This window comes from Arachis hypogaea, chromosome 6 (genome assembly GCF_003086295.3).
Source record: "Arachis hypogaea cultivar Tifrunner chromosome 6, arahy.Tifrunner.gnm2.J5K5, whole genome shotgun sequence".
In the NCBI taxonomy this organism is placed as follows: Eukaryota; Viridiplantae; Streptophyta; class Magnoliopsida; order Fabales; family Fabaceae; genus Arachis; species Arachis hypogaea.
Genome location: NC_092041.1, coordinates 40,558,559 through 40,572,083, shown reverse-complemented (window position 1 = coordinate 40,572,083; position 13,525 = coordinate 40,558,559). Strand labels below are relative to the sequence as shown.

Below are 13,525 nucleotides of genomic sequence, written 5' to 3'. Positions count from 1 at the left end.
CGCAGATAGTGTTACGCTCTCTCGCGCCGCATGGTTAACAAAATTGTGTGTGCGAACTATAATAGGTGCGATCATACCAGCACTAATGCACCGGATCCCATCAGAACTCCGCAGTTAAGCGTGCTTGGGCGAGAGTAGTACTAGGATGGGTGACCTCCTGGGAAGTCCTCGTGTTGCACCTCTTTTTTTTTTTTTTTAACGTCGTGCCGACCTTCATTCTTTAAATGACGCTATCCCGAGTAGGACACCTAAGGGCGAGCCGCAATGGCCTCATCCTCGACAGGCACCTACGGTACCCGCAAGGCTTCGCGGATAGTGTTACGCTCTCTCGCGCCGCATGGTTAACAAAATTGTGTGTGCGAACTATAATAGGTGCGATCATACCAGCACTAATGCACCGGATCCCATCAGAACTCCGCAGTTAAGCGTGCTTGGGCGAGAGTAGTACTAGGATGGGTGACCTCCTGGGAAGTCCTCGTGTTGCACCTCTTTTTTTTTTTTTTTTAACGTCGTGCCGACCTTCATTCTTTAAATGACGCTATCCCGAGTAGGACACCTAAGGGCGAGCCGCAATGGCCTCATCCTCGACAGGCACCTACGGTACCCGCAAGGCTTCGCGGATAGTGTTACGCTCTCTCGCGCCGCATGGTTAACAAAATTGTGTGTGCGAACTATAATAGGTGCGATCATACCAGCACTAATGCACCGGATCCCATCAGAACTCCGCAGTTAAGCGTGCTTGGGCGAGATAGTACTAGGATGGGTGACCTCCTGGGAAGTCCTCGTGTTGCACCTTTTTTTTTTTTTTTTTAACGTCGTGCCGACCTTCATTCTTTAAATGACGCTATCCCGAGTAGGACACCTAAGGGCGAGCCGCAATGGCCTCATCCTCGACAGGCACCTACGGTACCCGCAAGGCTTCGCGGATAGTGTTACGCTCTCTCGCGCCGCATGGTTAACAAAATTGTGTGTGCGAACTATAATAGGTGCGATCATACCAGCACTAATGCACCGGATCCCATCAGAACTCCGCAGTTAAGCGTGCTTGGGCGAGAGTAGTACTAGGATGGGTGACCTCTGGGAAGTCCTCGTGTTGCACCCTTTTTTTTTTTTTTTAACGTCGTGCCGACCTTCATTCTTTAAATGACGCTATCCCGAGTAGGACACCTAAGGGCGAGCCGCAATGGCCTCATCCTCGACAGGCACCTACGGTACCCGCAAGGCTTCGCGGATAGTGTTACGCTCTCTCGCGCCGCATGGTTAACAAAATTGTGTGTGCGAACTATAATAGGTGCGATCATACCAGCACTAATGCACCGGATCCCATCAGAACTCCGCAGTTAAGCGTGCTTGGGCGAGATAGTACTAGGATGGGTGACCTCCTGGGAAGTCCTCGTGTTGCACCTTTTTTTTTTTTTTTTAACGTCGTGCCGACCTTCATTCTTTAAATGACGCTATCCCGAGTAGGACACCTAAGGGCGAGCCGCAATGGCCTCATCCTCGACAGGCACCTACGGTACCCGCAAGGCTTCGCAGATAGTGTTACGCTCTCTCGCGCCGCATGGTTAACAAAATTGTGTGTGCGAACTATAATAGGTGCGATCATACCAGCACTAATGCACCGGATCCCATCAGAACTCCGCAGTTAAGCGTGCTTGGGCGAGAGTAGTACTAGGATGGGTGACCTCCTGGGAAGTCCTCGTGTTGCACCTCTTTTTTTTTTTTTTAACGTCGTGCCGACCTTCATTCTTTAAATGACGCTATCCCGAGTAGGACACCTAAGGGCGAGCCGCAATGGCCTCATCCTCGACAGGCACCTACGGTACCCGCAAGGCTTCGCGGATAGTGTTACGCTCTCTCGCGCCGCATGGTTAACAAAATTGTGTGTGCGAACTATAATAGGTGCGATCATACCAGCACTAATGCACCGGATCCCATCAGAACTCCGCAGTTAAGCGTGCTTGGGCGAGAGTAGTACTAGGATGGGTGACCTCCTGGGAAGTCCTCGTGTTGCACCTCTTTTTTTTTTTTTTTTAACGTCGTGCCGACCTTCATTCTTTAAATGACGCTATCCCGAGTAGGACACCTAAGGGCGAGCCGCAATGGCCTCATCCTCGACAGGCACCTACGGTACCCGCAAGGCTTCGCGGATAGTGTTACGCTCTCTCGCGCCGCATGGTTAACAAAATTGTGTGTGCGAACTATAATAGGTGCGATCATACCAGCACTAATGCACCGGATCCCATCAGAACTCCGCAGTTAAGCGTGCTTGGGCGAGAGTAGTACTAGGATGGGTGACCTCCTGGGAAGTCCTCGTGTTGCACCTCTTTTTTTTTTTTTTTAACGTCGTGCCGACCTTCATTCTTTAAATGACGCTATCCCGAGTAGGACACCTAAGGGCGAGCCGCAATGGCCTCATCCTCGACAGGCACCTACGGTACCCGCAAGGCTTCGCAGATAGTGTTACGCTCTCTCGCGCCGCATGGTTAACAAAATTGTGTGTGCGAACTATAATAGGTGCGATCATACCAGCACTAATGCACCGGATCCCATCAGAACTCCGCAGTTAAGCGTGCTTGGGCGAGAGTAGTACTAGGATGGGTGACCTCCTGGGAAGTCCTCGTGTTGCACCTCTTTTTTTTTTTTTTTTTAACGTCGTGCCGACCTTCATTCTTTAAATGACGCTATCCCGAGTAGGACACCTAAGGGCGAGCCGCAATGGCCTCATCCTCGACAGGCACCTACGGTACCCGCAAGGCTTCGCGGATAGTGTTACGCTCTCTCGCGCCGCATGGTTAACAAAATTGTGTGTGCGAACTATAATAGGTGCGATCATACCAGCACTAATGCACCGGATCCCATCAGAACTCCGCAGTTAAGCGTGCTTGGGCGAGAGTAGTACTAGGATGGGTGACCTCCTGGGAAGTCCTCGTGTTGCACCTCTTTTTTTTTTTTTTAACGTCGTGCCGACCTTCATTCTTTAAATGACGCTATCCCGAGTAGGACACCTAAGGGCGAGCCGCAATGGCCTCATCCTCGACAGGCACCTACGGTACCCGCAAGGCTTCGCGGATAGTGTTACGCTCTCTCGCGCCGCATGGTTAACAAAATTGTGTGTGCGAACTATAATAGGTGCGATCATACCAGCACTAATGCACCGGATCCCATCAGAACTCCGCAGTTAAGCGTGCTTGGGCGAGATAGTACTAGGATGGGTGACCTCCTGGGAAGTCCTCGTGTTGCACCTCTTTTTTTTTTTTTTTTTTAACGTCGTGCCGACCTTCATTCTTTAAATGACGCTATCCCGAGTAGGACACCTAAGGGCGAGCCGCAATGGCCTCATCCTCGACAGGCACCTACGGTACCCGCAAGGCTTCGCGGATAGTGTTACGCTCTCTCGCGCCGCATGGTTAACAAAATTGTGTGTGCGAACTATAATAGGTGCGATCATACCAGCACTAATGCACCGGATCCCATCAGAACTCCGCAGTTAAGCGTGCTTGGGCGAGAGTAGTACTAGGATGGGTGACCTCCTGGGAAGTCCTCGTGTTGCACCTCTTTTTTTTTTTTTTTAACGTCGTGCCGACCTTCATTCTTTAAATGACGCTATCCCGAGTAGGACACCTAAGGGCGAGCCGCAATGGCCTCATCCTCGACAGGCACCTACGGTACCCGCAAGGCTTCGCGGATAGTGTTACGCTCTCTCGCGCCGCATGGTTAACAAAATTGTGTGTGCGAACTATAATAGGTGCGATCATACCAGCACTAATGCACCGGATCCCATCAGAACTCCGCAGTTAAGCGTGCTTGGGCGAGAGTAGTACTAGGATGGGTGACCTCCTGGGAAGTCCTCGTGTTGCACCCTTTTTTTTTTTTTTTTAACGTCGTGCCGACCTTCATTCTTTAAATGACGCTATCCCGAGTAGGACACCTAAGGGCGAGCCGCAATGGCCTCATCCTCGACAGGCACCTACGGTACCCGCAAGGCTTCGCGGATAGTGTTACGCTCTCTCGCGCCGCATGGTTAACAAAATTGTGTGTGCGAACTATAATAGGTGCGATCATACCAGCACTAATGCACCGGATCCCATCAGAACTCCGCAGTTAAGCGTGCTTGGGCGAGAGTAGTACTAGGATGGGTGACCTCCTGGGAAGTCCTCGTGTTGCACCTCTTTTTTTTTTTTTTTAACGTCGTGCCGACCTTCATTCTTTAAATGACGCTATCCCGAGTAGGACACCTAAGGGCGAGCCGCAATGGCCTCATCCTCGACAGGCACCTACGGTACCCGCAAGGCTTCGCGGATAGTGTTACGCTCTCTCGCGCCGCATGGTTAACAAAATTGTGTGTGCGAACTATAATAGGTGCGATCATACCAGCACTAATGCACCGGATCCCATCAGAACTCCGCAGTTAAGCGTGCTTGGGCGAGAGTAGTACTAGGATGGGTGACCTCCTGGGAAGTCCTCGTGTTGCACCTCTTTTTTTTTTTTTTTTAACGTCGTGCCGACCTTCATTCTTTAAATGACGCTATCCCGAGTAGGACACCTAAGGGCGAGCCGCAATGGCCTCATCCTCGACAGGCACCTACGGTACCCGCAAGGCTTCGCGGATAGTGTTACGCTCTCTCGCGCCGCATGGTTAACAAAATTGTGTGTGCGAACTATAATAGGTGCGATCATACCAGCACTAATGCACCGGATCCCATCAGAACTCCGCAGTTAAGCGTGCTTGGGCGAGAGTAGTACTAGGATGGGTGACCTCCTGGGAAGTCCTCGTGTTGCACCTCTTTTTTTTTTTTTTTTTAACGTCGTGCCGACCTTCATTCTTTAAATGACGCTATCCCGAGTAGGACACCTAAGGGCGAGCCGCAATGGCCTCATCCTCGACAGGCACCTACGGTACCCGCAAGGCTTCGCGGATAGTGTTACGCTCTCTCGCGCCGCATGGTTAACAAAATTGTGTGTGCGAACTATAATAGGTGCGATCATACCAGCACTAATGCACCGGATCCCATCAGAACTCCGCAGTTAAGCGTGCTTGGGCGAGATAGTACTAGGATGGGTGACCTCCTGGGAAGTCCTCGTGTTGCACCTCTTTTTTTTTTTTTTTAACGTCGTGCCGACCTTCATTCTTTAAATGACGCTATCCCGAGTAGGACACCTAAGGGCGAGCCGCAATGGCCTCATCCTCGACAGGCACCTACGGTACCCGCAAGGCTTCGCAGATAGTGTTACGCTCTCTCGCGCCGCATGGTTAACAAAATTGTGTGTGCGAACTATAATAGGTGCGATCATACCAGCACTAATGCACCGGATCCCATCAGAACTCCGCAGTTAAGCGTGCTTGGGCGAGAGTAGTACTAGGATGGGTGACCTCCTGGGAAGTCCTCGTGTTGCACCTCTTTTTTTTTTTTTTTAACGTCGTGCCGACCTTCATTCTTTAAATGACGCTATCCCGAGTAGGACACCTAAGGGCGAGCCGCAATGGCCTCATCCTCGACAGGCACCTACGGTACCCGCAAGGCTTCGCGGATAGTGTTACGCTCTCTCGCGCCGCATGGTTAACAAAATTGTGTGTGCGAACTATAATAGGTGCGATCATACCAGCACTAATGCACCGGATCCCATCAGAACTCCGCAGTTAAGCGTGCTTGGGCGAGATAGTACTAGGATGGGTGACCTCCTGGGAAGTCCTCGTGTTGCACCTCTTTTTTTTTTTTTTTTAACGTCGTGCCGACCTTCATTCTTTAAATGACGCTATCCCGAGTAGGACACCTAAGGGCGAGCCGCAATGGCCTCATCCTCGACAGGCACCTACGGTACCCGCAAGGCTTCGCGGATAGTGTTACGCTCTCTCGCGCCGCATGGTTAACAAAATTGTGTGTGCGAACTATAATAGGTGCGATCATACCAGCACTAATGCACCGGATCCCATCAGAACTCCGCAGTTAAGCGTGCTTGGGCGAGAGTAGTACTAGGATGGGTGACCTCCTGGGAAGTCCTCGTGTTGCACCTCTTTTTTTTTTTTTTTTTAACGTCGTGCCGACCTTCATTCTTTAAATGACGCTATCCCGAGTAGGACACCTAAGGGCGAGCCGCAATGGCCTCATCCTCGACAGGCACCTACGGTACCCGCAAGGCTTCGCGGATAGTGTTACGCTCTCTCGCGCCGCATGGTTAACAAAATTGTGTGTGCGAACTATAATAGGTGCGATCATACCAGCACTAATGCACCGGATCCCATCAGAACTCCGCAGTTAAGCGTGCTTGGGCGAGAGTAGTACTAGGATGGGTGACCTCCTGGGAAGTCCTCGTGTTGCACCTCTTTTTTTTTTTTTTAACGTCGTGCCGACCTTCATTCTTTAAATGACGCTATCCCGAGTAGGACACCTAAGGGCGAGCCGCAATGGCCTCATCCTCGACAGGCACCTACGGTACCCGCAAGGCTTCGGATAGTGTTACGCTCTCTCGCGCCGCATGGTTAACAAAATTGTGTGTGCGAACTATAATAGGTGCGATCATACCAGCACTAATGCACCGGATTTTTTTTTTTTTTTTTTTTTTTTGTTAACGTCGTGCTCCGACCTTCATTCTTTAAATGACGCTATCCCGAGTAGACACCTAAGGGCGAGCCGCAATGGCCTCATCCTCACAGGCACCTACGTACCCGCAAGGCCTTCGCGGATAGTTTACGCTCTCTCGCGCCGCAAGTTAACAAAATGTGTGTGGAACTATAAAGGTGCGATCATACCAGCACTAATGCACCACCCATCAGAAACTCCGCAGAAACGTGCTTGGCGAGAATAGTATAGGATGGTGACTCCTGGGAATCCTCGTGTTGCACCTCTTTTTTTTTTTTTTGAATGTCGTGCCGACCTTCATTCTTTAAATGACGCTATCACGAGTAGGACACCTAAGGGCGAGCCGCAATGGCCTCATCCTCGACAGGACACCTACGGTACCCGCAAGCTTCGCAGATAGTGTTACGCTCTCTCGCGCCGCATGTGTTAACAAAATTGTGTGTGCGAACTATAATAGGTGAGATCATACCAGCACTAATGCACCGGATCCCATCAGAACTCCGCCAGTTAACTTGCTGGCGAGAGTAGTACTATGATGGGTGACCTCCTGGAAGTCCTCGTTTGCACCTCTTTTTTTTTTTTTTTTTTTGTTTTTTTTTTTTTTTTTTTTTTTAACGTCGTGCCGACCTTATTCTTTAAATGACGCTATCACCGAGTAGGACACCTAAGGGCGAGCCGCAATGGCCTCATCCTCGACAGGCACCTTACGGTACCCGCAAGGCTTCGCGGATAGTGTTACGCTCTCTCGCGCCGCATGGTTAACAAAATTGTGTGTGCGAACTATAATAGGTGCGATCATACCAGCACTTAATGCACCGGATCCCATCAGAACTCCGCAGTAAGCGTTGCTTGGGCGAGGAATAGTACTAGGATGGGTGACCTCTTGGGAAGTCCTCGTGTTGCACCATCTTTTTTTTTTTTTAACGTCGTGCGACCTTCATTCTTTAAATGACGCTATCCCGAGTAGGACACCTAAGAGCGAGCCGCAATGGCCTCATCCTCGACAGGCACCTACGGTACCCCAAGGCTTCGCGGATAGTGTTACGCTCTCTCGCGCCGATGGTTAACAAATTGTGTGTGCGAACTATAATAGGTGCGATCATACCAGCACTAATGCACCGGATCCCATCAAACTCCGCAGTTAACGTGCTGGCGAGAATAGTACTAGATGGGTGACCTCCTGGAACCTCGCTTCACCTCTTTTTTTTTTTTTTAACGTCTTGACCTTCATTCTTTAAATGACGCTATCCAGTAGGACACCTAAGGCACGCAATGGCCTCATCCTCGACAGCACCCGGTACCCGCAAGGCTTCGCGGATAGTGTTACGCTCTCTCGCGCCGCATGGTTAACAAATTGTGTGTGCGAACTATAATAGGTGCGATCATACCAGCACTAATGCACCGGATCCCATCAGAACTCCGCAGTTAAACGTGCTTGGGCGAGAATAGTACTAGGATGGGTGACCTCCTGGGAAGTCCTCGTGTTGCACCTCTTTTTTTTTTTTTTTTTTTTAACGTCGTGCCGACCTTCATTCTTTAAATGACGCTATCCCGAGTAGGACACCTAAGGGCGAGCCGCAATGGCCTCATCCTCGACAGGCCCTACGGTACCCGCAAGGCTTCGCGGATAGTGTTACGCTCTCTCGCGCCGCATGGTTAACAAAATTGTGTGTGCGAACTATAATAGGTGCGATCATACCAGCACTAATGCACCGGATCCCATCAGAACTCCGCAGTTAAACGTGCTTGGGCGAGAATAGTACTAGGATGGGTGACCTCCTGGGAAGTCCTCGTGTTGCACCTCTTTTTTTTTTTTTTTTTTAATGTCGTGTCGACCTTCATTCTTTAAATGACGCTATCACGAGTAGGACACCTAAGGGCGAGCCGCAATGGCCTCAACCTCGACAGACACCTACGTACCCGCAAGGCTTCGCAGATAGTGTTACGCTCTCTCGCGCCGCATGGTTAACAAAATTGTTGTGCGAACTATAATAGGTGCGATCATACCAGCACTAATGCACCGGATCCCATCAGAACTCCGCAGTTAAGCGTGCTTGGGCGAGAGTAGTACTAGGATGGGTGACCTCCTGGGAAGTCCCGTGTTGCACCTCTTTTTTTTTTTTTTTTTTTTTTTTTTTTTTTTTTTTTTTAACGTCGTGCCGACCTTCATTCTTTAAATGACGCTATCCCGAGTAGGACACCTAAGGGCGAGCCGCAATGGCCTCATCCTCGACAGGCACCTACGGTACCCGCAAGGCTTCGCGGATAGTGTTACGCTCTCTCGCGCCGCATGGTTAACAAAATTGTGTGTGCGAACTATAATAGGTGCGATCATACCAGCACTAATGCACCGGATCCCATCAGAACTCCGCAGTTAAGCGTGCTTGGGCGAGAATAGTACTAGGATGGGTGACCTCTTGGGAAGTCCTCGTGTTGCACCACTTTTTTTTTTTTTTTAACGTCGTGCCGACCTTCATTCTTTAAATGACGCTATCCCGAGTAGGACACCTAAGGGCGAGCCGCAATGGCCTCATCCTCGACAGGCACCTACGGTACCCGCAAGGCTTCGCGGATAGTGTTACGCTCTCTCGCGCCGCATGGTTAACAAAATTGTGTGTGCGAACTATAATAGGTGCGATCATACCAGCACTAATGCACCGGATCCCATCAGAACTCCGCAGTTAAACTTGCTGGGCGAGAATAGTACTAGGATGGGTGACCTCCTGGGAAGTCCTCGTGTTGCACCTCTTTTTTTTTTTTTTTTTTTTTAACGTCGTGCCGACCTTCATTCTTTAAATGACGCTATCCCGAGTAGGACACCTAAGGGCGAGCCGCAATGGCCTCATCCTCGACAGGCACCTACGGTACCCGCAAGGCTTCGCGGATAGTGTTACGCTCTCTCGCGCCGCATGGTTAACAAAATTGTGTGTGCGAACTATAATAGGTGCGATCATACCAGCACTAATGCACCGGATCCCATCAGAACTCCGCAGTTAAGCGTGCTTGGGCGAGAATAGTACTAGGATGGGTGACCTCTGGGAAGTCCTCGTGTTGCACCACTTTTTTTTTTTTAACGTCGTGCCGACCTTCATTCTTTAAATGACGCTATCCCGAGTAGGACACCTAAGGGCGAGCCGCAATGGCCTCATCCTCGACAGGCACCTACGGTACCCGCAAGGCTTCGCGGATAGTGTTACGCTCTCTCGCGCCGCATGGTTAACAAAATTGTGTGTGCGAACTATAATAGGTGCGATCATACCAGCACTAATGCACCGGATCCCATCAGAACTCCGCAGTTAAACGTGCTTGGGCGAGAATAGTACTAGGATGGGTGACCTCCTGGGAAGTCCTCGTGTTGCACCTCTTTTTTTTTTTTTTTTTTAACGTCGTGCCGACCTTCATTCTTAAATGACGCTATCCCGAGTAGGACACCTAAGGGCGAGCCGCAATGGCCTCATCCTCGACAGGCACCTACGGTACCTGCAAGGCTTCGCGGATAGTGTTACGCTCTCTCGCGCCGCATGGTTAACAAAATTGTGTGTGCGAACTATAATAGGTGCGATCATACCAGCACTAATGCACCGGATCCCATCAGAACTCCGCAGTTAAGCGTGCTTGGGCGAGAATAGTACTAGGATGGGTGACCTCTTGGGAAGTCCTCGTGTTGCACCACTTTTTTTTTTTTTAACGTCGTGCCGACCTTCATTCTTTAAATGACGCTATCCCGAGTAGGACACCTAAGGGCGAGCCGCAATGGCCTCATCCTCGACAGGCACCTACGGTACCCGCAAGGCTTCGCGGATAGTGTTACGCTCTCTCGCGCCGCATGGTTAACAAAATTGTCTGTGCGAACTATAATAGGTGCGATCATACCAGCACTAATGCACCGGATCCCATCAGAACTCCGCAGTTAAACGTGCTTGGGCGAGAATAGTACTAGGATGGGTGACCTCCTGGGAAGTCCTCGTGTTGCACCTCTTTTTATTTTTTTATTTTTAATGTCGTGCCGACCTTCATTCTTTAAATGACGCTATCACGAGTAGGACACCTAAGGGCGAGCCACAATGGCCTCATCCTCGACAGACACCTACGGTACCCGCAAGGCTTCGCAGATAGTGTTACGCTCTCTCGCGCCGCATGGTTAACAAAATTGTGTGTGCGAACTATAATAGGTGCGATCATACCAGCACTAATGCACCGGATCCCATCAGAACTCCGCAGTTAAGCGGGCTTGGGCGAGAGTAGTACTAGGATGGGTGACCTCCTGGGAAGTCCTCGTGTTGCACCTCTTTTTTTTTTTTTTTTTTTTTTTTTTTTTTTTTTTTTTTAACGTCGTGCCGACCTTCATTCTTTAAATGACGCTATCCCGAGTAGGACACCTAAGGGCGAGCCGCAATGGCCTCATCCTCGACAGGCACCTACGGTACCCGCAAGGCTTCGCGGATAGTGTTACGCTCTCTCGCGCCGCATGGTTAACAAAATTGTGTGTGCGAACTATAATAGGTGCGATCATACCAGCACTAATGCACCGGATCCCATCAGAACTCCGCAGTTAAGCGTGCTTGGGCGAGAATAGTACTAGGATGGGTGACCTCTTGGGAAGTCCTCGTGTTGCACCACTTTTTTTTTTTTTTTTTAACGTCGTGCCGACCTTCATTCTTTAAATGACGCTATCCCGAGTAGGACACCTAAGGGCGAGCCGCAATGGCCTCATCCTCGACAGGCACCTACGGTACCCGCAAGGCTTCGCGGATAGTGTTACGCTCTCTCGCGCCGCATGGTTAACAAAATTGTGTGTGCGAACTATAATAGGTGCGATCATACCAGCACTAATGCACCGGATCCCATCAGAACTCCGCAGTTAAACGTGCTTGGGCGAGAATAGTACTAGGATGGGTGACCTCCTGGGAAGTCCTCGTGTTGCACCTCTTTTTTTTTTTTTTTTTAACGTCGTGCCGACCTTCATTCTTTAAATGACGCTATCCCGAGTAGGACACCTAAGGGCGAGCCGCAATGGCCTCATCCTCGACAGGCACCTACGGTACCCGCAAGGCTTCGCGGATAGTGTTACGCTCTCTCGCGCCGCATGGTTAACAAAATTGTGTGTGCGAACTATAATAGGTGCGATCATACCAGCACTAATGCACCGGATCCCATCAGAACTCCGCAGTTAAGCGTGCTTGGGCGAGAATAGTACTAGGATGGGTGACCTCTTGGGAAGTCCTCGTGTTGCACCACTTTTTTTTTTTTTTTAACGTCGTGCCGACCTTCATTCTTTAAATGACGCTATCCCGAGTAGGACACCTAAGGGCGAGCCGCAATGGCCTCATCCTCGACAGGCACCTACGGTACCCGCAAGGCTTCGCGGATAGTGTTACGCTCTCTCGCGCCGCATGGTTAACAAAATTGTGTGTGCGAACTATAATAGGTGCGATCATACCAGCACTAATGCACCGGATCCCATCAGAACTCCGCAGTTAAACGTGCTTGGGCGAGAATAGTACTAGGATGGGTGACCTCCTGGGAAGTCCTCGTGTTGCACCTCTTTTTTTTTTTTTTTTTAACGTCGTGCCGACCTTCATTCTTTAAATGACGCTATCCCGAGTAGGACACCTAAGGGCGAGCCGCAATGGCCTCATCCTCGACAGGCACCTACGGTACCCGCAAGGCTTCGCGGATAGTGTTACGCTCTCTCGCGCCGCATGGTTAACAAAATTGTGTGTGCGAACTATAATAGGTGCGATCATACCAGCACTAATGCACCGGATCCCATCAGAACTCCGCAGTTAAGCGTGCTTGGGCGAGAATAGTACTAGGATGGGTGACCTCTTGGGAAGTCCTCGTGTTGCACCACTTTTTTTTTTTTTTAACGTCGTGCCGACCTTCATTCTTTAAATGACGCTATCCGAGTAGGACACCTAAGGGCGAGCTGCAATGGCCTCATCCTCGACAGGCACCTACGGTACCCGCAAGGCTTCGCGGATTGTGTTACGCTCTCTCGCGCCGCATGGTTAACAAAATTGTGTGTGCGAACTATAATAGGTGCGATCATACCAGCACTAATGCACCGGATCCCATCAGAACTCCGCAGTTAACCGTGCTTGGGCGAGAATAGTACTAGGATGGGTGACCTCCTGGGAAGTCCTCGTGTTGCACCTCTTTTTTTTTTTTTTTTTAACGTCGTGCCGACCTTCATTCTTTAAATGACGCTATCCCGAGTAGGACACCTAAGGGCGAGCCGCAATGGCCTCATCCTCGACAGGCACCTACGGTACCCGCAAGGCTTCGCGGATAGTGTTACGCTCTCTCGCGCCGCATGGTTAACAAAATTGTGTGTGCGAACTATAATAGGTGCGATCATACCAGCACTAATGCACCGGATCCCATCAGAACTCCGCAGTTAAGCGTGCTTGGGCGAGAATAGTACTAGGATGGGTGACCTCTTGGGAAGTCCTCGTGTTGCACCACTTTTTTTTTTTTTAACGTCGTGCCGACCTTCATTCTTTAAATGACGCTATCCCGAGTAGGACACCTAAGGGCGAGCCGCAATGGCCTCATCCTCGACAGGCACCTACGGTACCCGCAAGGCTTCGCGGATAGTGTTACGCTCTCTCGCGCCGCATGGTTAACAAAATTGTGTGTGCGAACTATAATAGGTGCGATCATACCAGCACTAATGCACCGGATCCCATCAGAACTCCGCAGTTAAACGTGCTTGGGCGAGAATAGTACTAGGATGGGTGACCTCCTGGGAAGTCCTCGTGTTGCACCTCTTTTTTTTTTTTTTTAACGTCGTGCCAACCTTCATTCTTTAAATGACGCTATCACGAGTAGGACACCTAAGGGCGAGCCGCAATGGCCTCATCCTCGACAGACACCTACGGTACCCGCAAGGCTTCGCAGATAGTGTTACGCTCTCTCGGCCGCATGGTTAACAAAATTGT

General features: G+C 50.4%; 39 non-coding genes and 1 pseudogene across 39 annotated transcripts; all 40 read left to right on the top strand.

Moving 5' to 3' along the window:
* Nucleotides 1–63: 63 nt before the first annotated feature.
* On the top strand, nt 64–182 carry LOC112700831 (5S ribosomal RNA). Its single transcript, XR_003153720.1, has one exon. It is a non-coding gene; the product is annotated as a 5S ribosomal RNA (ribosomal RNA).
* Nucleotides 183–370: 188 nt separating this feature from the next.
* LOC112700830 (5S ribosomal RNA) lies at nt 371–489 on the top strand. Its single transcript, XR_003153719.1, has one exon. It is a non-coding gene; the product is annotated as a 5S ribosomal RNA (ribosomal RNA).
* Nucleotides 490–678: 189 nt separating this feature from the next.
* Nucleotides 679–796, top strand: LOC112698700 (5S ribosomal RNA). The gene has a single exon (XR_003151843.1). It is a non-coding gene; the product is annotated as a 5S ribosomal RNA (ribosomal RNA).
* A 188-nt stretch (nt 797–984) lies between these two features.
* On the top strand, nt 985–1,102 carry LOC112698881 (5S ribosomal RNA). Its single transcript, XR_003152014.1, has one exon. It is a non-coding gene; the product is annotated as a 5S ribosomal RNA (ribosomal RNA).
* A 187-nt stretch (nt 1,103–1,289) lies between these two features.
* Nucleotides 1,290–1,407, top strand: LOC112698699 (5S ribosomal RNA). The gene has a single exon (XR_003151842.1). It is a non-coding gene; the product is annotated as a 5S ribosomal RNA (ribosomal RNA).
* A 187-nt stretch (nt 1,408–1,594) lies between these two features.
* LOC112700829 (5S ribosomal RNA) lies at nt 1,595–1,713 on the top strand. Its single transcript, XR_003153718.1, has one exon. It is a non-coding gene; the product is annotated as a 5S ribosomal RNA (ribosomal RNA).
* Nucleotides 1,714–1,900: 187 nt separating this feature from the next.
* Nucleotides 1,901–2,019, top strand: LOC112700828 (5S ribosomal RNA). Its single transcript, XR_003153717.1, has one exon. It is a non-coding gene; the product is annotated as a 5S ribosomal RNA (ribosomal RNA).
* A 189-nt stretch (nt 2,020–2,208) lies between these two features.
* LOC112700826 (5S ribosomal RNA) lies at nt 2,209–2,327 on the top strand. The gene has a single exon (XR_003153715.1). It is a non-coding gene; the product is annotated as a 5S ribosomal RNA (ribosomal RNA).
* Nucleotides 2,328–2,515: 188 nt separating this feature from the next.
* On the top strand, nt 2,516–2,634 carry LOC112700825 (5S ribosomal RNA). The gene has a single exon (XR_003153714.1). It is a non-coding gene; the product is annotated as a 5S ribosomal RNA (ribosomal RNA).
* Nucleotides 2,635–2,824: 190 nt separating this feature from the next.
* On the top strand, nt 2,825–2,943 carry LOC112700824 (5S ribosomal RNA). Its single transcript, XR_003153713.1, has one exon. It is a non-coding gene; the product is annotated as a 5S ribosomal RNA (ribosomal RNA).
* Nucleotides 2,944–3,130: 187 nt separating this feature from the next.
* Nucleotides 3,131–3,248, top strand: LOC112698679 (5S ribosomal RNA). Its single transcript, XR_003151823.1, has one exon. It is a non-coding gene; the product is annotated as a 5S ribosomal RNA (ribosomal RNA).
* Nucleotides 3,249–3,439: 191 nt separating this feature from the next.
* Nucleotides 3,440–3,558, top strand: LOC112700823 (5S ribosomal RNA). Its single transcript, XR_003153712.1, has one exon. It is a non-coding gene; the product is annotated as a 5S ribosomal RNA (ribosomal RNA).
* Nucleotides 3,559–3,746: 188 nt separating this feature from the next.
* Nucleotides 3,747–3,865, top strand: LOC112698559 (5S ribosomal RNA). The gene has a single exon (XR_003151709.1). It is a non-coding gene; the product is annotated as a 5S ribosomal RNA (ribosomal RNA).
* A 188-nt stretch (nt 3,866–4,053) lies between these two features.
* Nucleotides 4,054–4,172, top strand: LOC112700822 (5S ribosomal RNA). Its single transcript, XR_003153711.1, has one exon. It is a non-coding gene; the product is annotated as a 5S ribosomal RNA (ribosomal RNA).
* A 188-nt stretch (nt 4,173–4,360) lies between these two features.
* LOC112700821 (5S ribosomal RNA) lies at nt 4,361–4,479 on the top strand. Its single transcript, XR_003153710.1, has one exon. It is a non-coding gene; the product is annotated as a 5S ribosomal RNA (ribosomal RNA).
* A 189-nt stretch (nt 4,480–4,668) lies between these two features.
* Nucleotides 4,669–4,787, top strand: LOC112700820 (5S ribosomal RNA). Its single transcript, XR_003153709.1, has one exon. It is a non-coding gene; the product is annotated as a 5S ribosomal RNA (ribosomal RNA).
* Nucleotides 4,788–4,977: 190 nt separating this feature from the next.
* On the top strand, nt 4,978–5,095 carry LOC112698678 (5S ribosomal RNA). Its single transcript, XR_003151822.1, has one exon. It is a non-coding gene; the product is annotated as a 5S ribosomal RNA (ribosomal RNA).
* Nucleotides 5,096–5,283: 188 nt separating this feature from the next.
* Nucleotides 5,284–5,402, top strand: LOC112700819 (5S ribosomal RNA). The gene has a single exon (XR_003153708.1). It is a non-coding gene; the product is annotated as a 5S ribosomal RNA (ribosomal RNA).
* A 188-nt stretch (nt 5,403–5,590) lies between these two features.
* Nucleotides 5,591–5,708, top strand: LOC112698677 (5S ribosomal RNA). The gene has a single exon (XR_003151821.1). It is a non-coding gene; the product is annotated as a 5S ribosomal RNA (ribosomal RNA).
* A 189-nt stretch (nt 5,709–5,897) lies between these two features.
* LOC112700818 (5S ribosomal RNA) lies at nt 5,898–6,016 on the top strand. Its single transcript, XR_003153707.1, has one exon. It is a non-coding gene; the product is annotated as a 5S ribosomal RNA (ribosomal RNA).
* Nucleotides 6,017–6,206: 190 nt separating this feature from the next.
* LOC112700817 (5S ribosomal RNA) lies at nt 6,207–6,325 on the top strand. Its single transcript, XR_003153706.1, has one exon. It is a non-coding gene; the product is annotated as a 5S ribosomal RNA (ribosomal RNA).
* Nucleotides 6,326–7,368: 1,043 nt separating this feature from the next.
* On the top strand, nt 7,369–7,489 carry LOC112699458 (5S ribosomal RNA; annotated as a pseudogene).
* Nucleotides 7,490–7,955: 466 nt separating this feature from the next.
* On the top strand, nt 7,956–8,074 carry LOC112698597 (5S ribosomal RNA). Its single transcript, XR_003151745.1, has one exon. It is a non-coding gene; the product is annotated as a 5S ribosomal RNA (ribosomal RNA).
* A 192-nt stretch (nt 8,075–8,266) lies between these two features.
* On the top strand, nt 8,267–8,385 carry LOC112698596 (5S ribosomal RNA). Its single transcript, XR_003151744.1, has one exon. It is a non-coding gene; the product is annotated as a 5S ribosomal RNA (ribosomal RNA).
* A 189-nt stretch (nt 8,386–8,574) lies between these two features.
* On the top strand, nt 8,575–8,692 carry LOC112698575 (5S ribosomal RNA). Its single transcript, XR_003151724.1, has one exon. It is a non-coding gene; the product is annotated as a 5S ribosomal RNA (ribosomal RNA).
* A 212-nt stretch (nt 8,693–8,904) lies between these two features.
* Nucleotides 8,905–9,023, top strand: LOC112698653 (5S ribosomal RNA). The gene has a single exon (XR_003151798.1). It is a non-coding gene; the product is annotated as a 5S ribosomal RNA (ribosomal RNA).
* A 188-nt stretch (nt 9,024–9,211) lies between these two features.
* LOC112699113 (5S ribosomal RNA) lies at nt 9,212–9,329 on the top strand. Its single transcript, XR_003152233.1, has one exon. It is a non-coding gene; the product is annotated as a 5S ribosomal RNA (ribosomal RNA).
* A 194-nt stretch (nt 9,330–9,523) lies between these two features.
* LOC112698953 (5S ribosomal RNA) lies at nt 9,524–9,641 on the top strand. Its single transcript, XR_003152081.1, has one exon. It is a non-coding gene; the product is annotated as a 5S ribosomal RNA (ribosomal RNA).
* Nucleotides 9,642–9,826: 185 nt separating this feature from the next.
* LOC112698595 (5S ribosomal RNA) lies at nt 9,827–9,945 on the top strand. Its single transcript, XR_003151743.1, has one exon. It is a non-coding gene; the product is annotated as a 5S ribosomal RNA (ribosomal RNA).
* Nucleotides 9,946–10,135: 190 nt separating this feature from the next.
* LOC112698652 (5S ribosomal RNA) lies at nt 10,136–10,254 on the top strand. The gene has a single exon (XR_003151797.1). It is a non-coding gene; the product is annotated as a 5S ribosomal RNA (ribosomal RNA).
* A 186-nt stretch (nt 10,255–10,440) lies between these two features.
* LOC112698594 (5S ribosomal RNA) lies at nt 10,441–10,559 on the top strand. Its single transcript, XR_003151742.1, has one exon. It is a non-coding gene; the product is annotated as a 5S ribosomal RNA (ribosomal RNA).
* A 192-nt stretch (nt 10,560–10,751) lies between these two features.
* LOC112698623 (5S ribosomal RNA) lies at nt 10,752–10,870 on the top strand. The gene has a single exon (XR_003151769.1). It is a non-coding gene; the product is annotated as a 5S ribosomal RNA (ribosomal RNA).
* Nucleotides 10,871–11,082: 212 nt separating this feature from the next.
* Nucleotides 11,083–11,201, top strand: LOC112698651 (5S ribosomal RNA). The gene has a single exon (XR_003151796.1). It is a non-coding gene; the product is annotated as a 5S ribosomal RNA (ribosomal RNA).
* A 190-nt stretch (nt 11,202–11,391) lies between these two features.
* Nucleotides 11,392–11,510, top strand: LOC112698593 (5S ribosomal RNA). The gene has a single exon (XR_003151741.1). It is a non-coding gene; the product is annotated as a 5S ribosomal RNA (ribosomal RNA).
* Nucleotides 11,511–11,700: 190 nt separating this feature from the next.
* On the top strand, nt 11,701–11,819 carry LOC112698649 (5S ribosomal RNA). Its single transcript, XR_003151794.1, has one exon. It is a non-coding gene; the product is annotated as a 5S ribosomal RNA (ribosomal RNA).
* Nucleotides 11,820–12,007: 188 nt separating this feature from the next.
* Nucleotides 12,008–12,126, top strand: LOC112698592 (5S ribosomal RNA). Its single transcript, XR_003151740.1, has one exon. It is a non-coding gene; the product is annotated as a 5S ribosomal RNA (ribosomal RNA).
* A 190-nt stretch (nt 12,127–12,316) lies between these two features.
* On the top strand, nt 12,317–12,435 carry LOC112698648 (5S ribosomal RNA). Its single transcript, XR_003151793.1, has one exon. It is a non-coding gene; the product is annotated as a 5S ribosomal RNA (ribosomal RNA).
* A 186-nt stretch (nt 12,436–12,621) lies between these two features.
* On the top strand, nt 12,622–12,740 carry LOC112698634 (5S ribosomal RNA). Its single transcript, XR_003151780.1, has one exon. It is a non-coding gene; the product is annotated as a 5S ribosomal RNA (ribosomal RNA).
* A 190-nt stretch (nt 12,741–12,930) lies between these two features.
* Nucleotides 12,931–13,049, top strand: LOC112698647 (5S ribosomal RNA). Its single transcript, XR_003151792.1, has one exon. It is a non-coding gene; the product is annotated as a 5S ribosomal RNA (ribosomal RNA).
* Nucleotides 13,050–13,235: 186 nt separating this feature from the next.
* On the top strand, nt 13,236–13,354 carry LOC112698590 (5S ribosomal RNA). Its single transcript, XR_003151738.1, has one exon. It is a non-coding gene; the product is annotated as a 5S ribosomal RNA (ribosomal RNA).
* Nucleotides 13,355–13,525: the final 171 nt, after the last annotated feature.